Genomic DNA, 7113 nt, shown 5'->3' on the forward strand with positions numbered 1-7113 from the left:
TAGGAGCTACAGCTGCTGGCTACGCCAGAGCCACAGCAACACAGGATTTGAGCTCCGTCTGCAACCTACACCACAGCTCACGGCAATGCCAGATCCTTAACCCACTGAGCAAGGGCAGGGACCGAACCCGCAACCTCATGGTTCCTAGTCAGATTCGTTAACCACTGAGCCACGACGGGAACTCCGAACTCTTGTGCTTTAGAACAACATGAGGAAACGAAGAAGAAGAGAAGTAGAGTTGCCCAGGGTCACGTTGATGGAAGTGAAAGATCTTGGATTTGAACCCAGACAATCCAGCTAGAGAGCCCACACGTCACAGTAACTTGTTATAAGGATAGTTAGTTGTATCTCCTCTGAAACAGAACTGGCAGACTCTCAGGATCACCTGAGATCTTATTAGAAATGCAGCATCTAGGTCTGTTCCCCAGACCCTTCCCAGGTCTTATTTTCTATTTTACCAAGGTTTCCCAAGTGACCCATACACGCATTTGTGTTTGAGAAGCTCTATTTTAGGTCTCCTCTAGTTGTGCAACCTCAAAGACATACAAAGAAATCACAGGGTCCTGGGATATCTGGAGGGACCTTGGATAAAAACTACCACCCATGTAAGAGCACAGTGTTTCCCATGCATAAACTTTCACACATGAGGAATTTTATGAATGAACCTAAAGCACACTGTGTTAGCAGATGGCCTAAGAGGAAAATATCTTTCAGTCACACATTCAGTTTCTGAGTGTCTACATTTGTTTTTTTGACTCTGCCATTAATTAGCAAAAAGGATTGCGTTCGTTGTTAACACTGGTGTCTATTATTTAATAATAGTTGGCAAAAGTGTAGCCCCTTGATAAAACTGAAGAGCATGTAGGGATTGAGTTGAGGCGATCTAATTGTGAATTCTGCCTGGGTTCTGAATACACTGGATGGTCCAAGCGTCAGTTGCCACTGACTACAGCGAGTGATAATTAACACTGGGCGATGTAAGGTTTTCCCACTAACGTGTGAACAAGGTAACACTCCTGAATCTTTTTGGAAGATTGCTCTTCTAGGACTAAATTACCTTTCTCTTTATTTATTTATTTATTTATTTATTTATTTATTTATTTATTTTTGTCTTTTTAGGGCCCCACCCACGTCATATGGAGGTTCCCAGGCTAGGCATCAAATCGGAGCCACAGCTGCGGGCCTACACCACAGCCACAGCCACAGCAATGGGGAGCCAAGCCGAAACTGTAACCTGCCCCACAGCTCACCACAATGCCAGATCCTTAACCCACTGAGCAAGGCCAGGGATTGAACTCACATCCTCATGGAGACTAGCCGGGTTCGCTAACCACTGAGCCACGAAGGGAACTCCACCTTTCTCTTTGGATGTGAGCACTTTAAATGGGGAGAATACTTAGAGATTGTCAGCCTTATTCCAAGGTTCTCTTAGTGGCAGGTGGCCATGGGAAGCCAAGGTTATCTAATTCCAAACTCTATGCTCTTTTCTCTCTGCCTTTCTACCATGCAAGAGAAAAAGCCACCCCTCCTTTTTTTTTTTTTTTTTCTATGAAATTGCTGTTTATATCTCTTGAACCTCAGGCAAGGTCAACCAGAATGTACCATGTAATAGAATGGAGCCGAGAGTTGGGTGGAGGGAAAAATGAGAAAAAGGAAACAAGCATACTGTTGTTTCTTTCTTCTTATATTTAGAGATGGAGTTGGTTTCCTCAAAAGAGTGTTTACCTCTCTTGGTGTGATGACTGACTTTGTTGAAGGTGGACACGATCTTTCCGGTCGCATTTTGCAAATCAACAGTTTTATCCTGTTAGAAATGGATATTCAAAATCAAGGGACTTGCCCAACCAGTTTGTGGCAGAACTGAGCCCCAAACTGAAATCATCTGTCTTATGGCCAAACAGAAAAACGCTCCATTAATCGGTGCTGCCTTTCGCCTCCACGAACACCACGAGTCACTTCTCTGGTGACGGAAATCACTAGACGGCCAACCAGTAACAGTAACATTTCCTACCACCTGTAAATACGCGAGAGCCAGTCACCGTATTTTCCTCCAGCTTTTCTCCTGCCCAACCGTGTACCACCTTTGAGCTCAGGGCACTTTCCAGGGTTCTGCTGCACTCATTAGCATTGGAAGGGGACTTAGACTCCCTCAGTTCAAGGATTTTCAAACTGCATGCTTCTGAGCCGGAGGTGACAAAGGAAATGCTTCAGGGGACATTTTTCTCAGGTGTGGGGCTGGATGAGTCACCCACTTCCACCAGAACATCTCCGCTTTCATCCTTATGTGCTATTGTGGTTCCATAGAAGCTATTGTTTAAAACCTGCTCTTGTGCTTTAAAACAATGGGATGCCATGGGTCCTTGACAGCCACTTAGCTTTCCCAGTATTTTTCAGTGAAGAAATGTTGAAGCCCAGTTAAGTTTAAAAAAGAAAAATTTATGTACGTGTCCACAGCCCAAATTCACTAAGGATATGATGAGAAGTAATCATGGAGAACATATATTCTCAACCCCCAAAATCGGGACTCAGGGGCTGACAAGTTCAAATACACTTAGGGGGACAACAGGACAGAATATTTGAAATTGAGACTGTCCCAGAAAACCCATAATATATGGTCATTCCAGGAATAGGGCAAAAACATTTCCCCACTCCCAGACCAGCTTGAGTGACAGGTGGATGAACTATGGTGTAAAGTCACAGAGGGTGACTGCGACTTCTTTCCCGTTTTCTGCATTCTTTGATGTATGACAGGGCCTGCCAATTCCTATTGATTTTAGTGATGCTTTCTGTATTAAGATTTATGTCCTAATGGCTCCTTTGAACTGGCTGGGCCGGCTGAACCTTCAACTTCTGGGATGCTTTGGGAACCAGGGGCCAGGAAGAATGATTCAGTAGCTAACATGACTTCTGATAAATCGAGTGAAAGAAAAGTCCTGTGGTGTGTCAGTAACTAGGGTTTGAATGCCAATAGTTTGGAGCAGCTATAGATAATATATGTGTCCCTTAAATTTTGTAAGAGCTTCCAGCTGTCACAGCACAAGGAACCAAAGAATGTATTCTATAAAATAAATGAATAAACACAATATAGAGAACTGTGGTATTGGCATCTTATTCTATCAGCCTGGATGGCACCACTCAAAATACAGCACTGCTGTGCATGAAAGATAATATTTATGTAATAATACACAACATCCTTAAAGCTCAAATCTCAGCAAATGTGATGGCTGTCAAAAGGCAGTGTGTTTGTGCTGTGAAATCGCCTTGCAAGTCAGGTGCACAGGCCAGCTTAAGTAATCATGAGTATCATTTTTATTCTGCAGAGTCCAGAGTGGTGGCTCTTTCTTGCCAGAAATGAGTTTATTTTACCTTTTCGGAGTGTTTTTTGTCTGGTTGTGTTCTTTCAGATTCTCCCCCCCCCACATACACACACATCCCCACCCAAAAACTTGCTCAAGGGATGTTGAAGCTCAAGTAAATGTCATTACTTCAGAAGTGTGGCTTTTTCTGGCTCGTAAGAGTCAGCCCAATTCTTCTCAGCCTACCATTTGGCTAAGCTCTGCTTCTTCCAACTTAAGGATGCAAATGAAATCACTAACAGAATTAAGGAGATTGAATAGAAAAGAACCAAAACTTCATAATTACAAATCTCTGTCCTCGGGGACTTTAAGCCCTTAGGATAAATCTTGGCTGATGGAAATCAAAACCAGAGCTGGCTCCATGGATGTGGATCCTTGTTTGGACTCCTGTTGACATCTTGAAATTCTAAGTAATTTATGAAGAAGGGACCTTGCCTTTTTATTTTACCCTGGGCCCTACAGATTAAGTATCCAGTCCTGCAGAGAATCCCAAGGAATTCTTCAGGACATTTCTGCTTATATCCTATTACATTTTCACCCTGGAATCAGACACTTACTTATTAGCTGTTCAATTTAAGGCAAGTTTACTACTTCTTTGGAAGCTTTGGTTTTTAATCTTTGTTATGGGCATAGTAATATGATCTGTCATATAGCTTGGGAGGATTCAATATAATATCGTACCTACAGCACTTCCTTTAGCCACTGTCAAGTGTATGATCACAGTAAATATTTGTTGAATAAATGAATAGGATAAAATCATCTCACAGAGGCTTATGATTCCTATAGACCTTTGAAGGTCTGTAATCAAGAATTCTTGAAATCTCAGATTAAAACCAAGTTTCTTTCTTCCTACTATCTGTCTTTTCCTGCTTTATATTTTTGGCTCCCCAAAGGCCTCACTAAGAGGACTGAGATTCGGCAGGCTTGACTTTTAAAGATTAACAACACGGAGAGCCAAAAATGTGGATCAAACCTGCCCAATGAAGAACTCTTGCACAGGTTGGAGCTCAGGGAGGTTTTTACCCATTTCCTCTGGGCCAATCATCAGGACCACACATCGGCTCCTTCAGGGATGGGTGGAGCCAGCACCATCTCGGGGTACGAAAGCCCATGAGGAAGCATTTCCTTCAGAGAACAGACATCACTGTCATTTGCTTTTCCAGATCTGTGTGTGTCCTTGATCAAATTCTGGAGATGGGTGTTGAGTAGTATCCATTTTTTAATCACATGTATTAGTGTTTCAAGCTTTGTGACCCATCGGTGCCAGTCGCAAAGCAGCCAAAGAGGTAATTACAAAACAATTCAAGACTTTCAGCAGGAAATATATATACAGACTGTGGCCAGGCCTATAAATACGAGGAGATGCTCAGATCACAACAGTACCCCTGAAATCCACTCTTCCCACAATGGTCTCCTTTGTCCTCTGCTGCCTCATGTAGATGTCTCCTCCCCAGTCTTAGCCTCTGTGTTATTTGTTCTCCTAATTCTCCTTTGCTTCTAGTCCTGCCCCAGAAAGGCCCAAGCATTATCCTGACGAAGCATGACACTTCGGGGAAGATTGGGGTGTTTAAAAATTCAGAGGAAATTTGTTTCAGAAGACAGTGAAGGGAAAGGTCAGTGACATGTTAAAAAGTTGGCCCTGTCACATATAATTACCATGACTGCCATTAGAACCATTCACCTACTACATGGCAGACACCGAAGTGATATTTTACAAATCTCATCCTACTCATCTTTACTTCACCTCTATCCAGGGGGTATGAGTGCCTTACAGAGTCGTTGACCAGCAGAGATAACAGTGCAACCCACCCCAAGGTAGGCTGGCTCCAAAGTCCACGATATATTTGTTCAACCTGCAGCTGTCACTTAGAATGCATTACCTGGGTGACTAATACGTTGGAGGCCTTCTTAATGGGCTCTGTGACGCTTGACAGAGATAAGTCAGATGTGGGCCCTGACTTCCAGGAATGTAAAATCGAGCACAAAAGATTAGGATGAGCAAAAGCATCTGCAGTATAAAAAAAGATCATGATACGTGCAATGCGAGTGGGGCAGGCAACAAATGCCACACAGTGATGTTCCTTTATGGGAGAGATCTAAATATGCCACTTAAAATGTCTTTCTTGGCATCATGTGAAATCACATTTAGTCTTGGACTTAAGGGATGTCACTTACCAAGTTAATGAAACATTTTATATATCCATGGCATATCACATCACAAATAATCATTCTAACACTTTTTTTTTTGGCCTGTCTTATATCTTCCTATATTAAAAAATAAAAACACATTTCATCAAATGGGCTTCTTCAGTCAGGTATAACCCTTTCCAATTTGGGGGTCTAATATAAGGCTGGCTCATTTCACCGTTGACACCTCTGGAATGACCTGGAAGGAGGTGGGAAAACAACAGATTAAGTTTTTGCTAGTTTGCAATACTCTGTATCCCAAGGTAACTCTATTGTATGGAGTTAATGTCTGTGCTTTTGAGGTGCTGGAGAGAGGCCTGTACTCGACATGCTATGTTGTTTCCTTGTTGTCTTAATTAATTACTGCCTGGGTGGGAGGACTAGCAAGCTTTTGAAAGACTTTAAACTTAAATTGAACCTTAAAGGATGAGGATGAGGATTTAGGTAGAGAAGGGAGGAGGTAAGCAAGGCATTTAGAGAAAGACACAGCTTCAGAACAGGGCTTCCTGGGGAGTTCCTGCTGTGCTGCAGCAGCGGAAACAAATCCGACTAGTATCCCTGAGGATGCAGGTTCGATCCCTGGGTTCGCTCAGTGGGTCAGGGATCCAGCATTGCCATGAACTATGGTGTAGGTCGCAGATGAAGCTCAGATTCTATGTGGCTGTGGCTGTGGCCAGCAGCTGCAGCTCCGATTTGACCCCTAGCCTGGGAACTTCCGTATGCCTCAGGTGAGGCCCCCAGGCACCAAAAAAAAAAAAGGCTGCATGCGACTTTGCCAACATGTTCGCAAGAGAATTACACATGGATTTATATGGTGAATGAACACTGTAGTGAGACAAAAATTACAAATTTAGAATGGTGATATGTTTTGAAAATTTAAATGATGAGATATGGAATTTTGCATTATTTTTTAGGCATGGAGACATGTTAGGTTTTTTGTTTGTTTGTTTTGTGTTTTTAAGGCCACACTTGCTGCATATAGAAGTTTCCAGGCTAGGGGTTGAATTGGGGTTACAGCTGCTGGCCTATATCACAGCCACAGCAAAGCCAGATCCGAGTCACTTCTGCAAACTACACCACAGCTCATGACAATGCCGGGTCCTTAACCCAGTAAGCAAGGCCAAGGATTGAACTTACATCCTCACGAATTCTAGTCAGATTTGTTTCTACTGTGCCACAACAGGAACTCCCAGCGCAAGATCCTTAACCCATTGAGCGAGACCAGGGATCAAACCTGCATCCTCATGGATACTAGCTGGGTTCGTTACCATGGAGCCACAATGGAACTCCCAGAAATATTAGTTTTTGTTTTAATTATTTATTTATGTATATATTTATTTTTGTCTTTTTCCCTTTTTCTAGGGCCGCTTCCCACGGCATATGGAGGTTCCCAGGCTAGGGGTCTAATCAGAGCTGTAGCCGCTGGGCTACACCAGAGCCACAGCAATGTGGGATCTGAGCCAAGTCTGCAACCTACACCACAGCTCACGGCAACACCAGATCCTTAGCCCGCTGAGCAAGGCCAGGGATCGAACCCGCAACCTCATGGTTTCTAGTCGGATTCGTTAAC

Source organism: Sus scrofa, chromosome 9 (genome assembly GCF_054392235.1).
Source record: "Sus scrofa isolate SSC_HxYL_T2T_F1_AM1 chromosome 9, Sscrofa_HxYL_maternal_Yorkshire_Landrace_v2.0, whole genome shotgun sequence".
Taxonomy (NCBI): Eukaryota; Metazoa; Chordata; class Mammalia; order Artiodactyla; family Suidae; genus Sus; species Sus scrofa.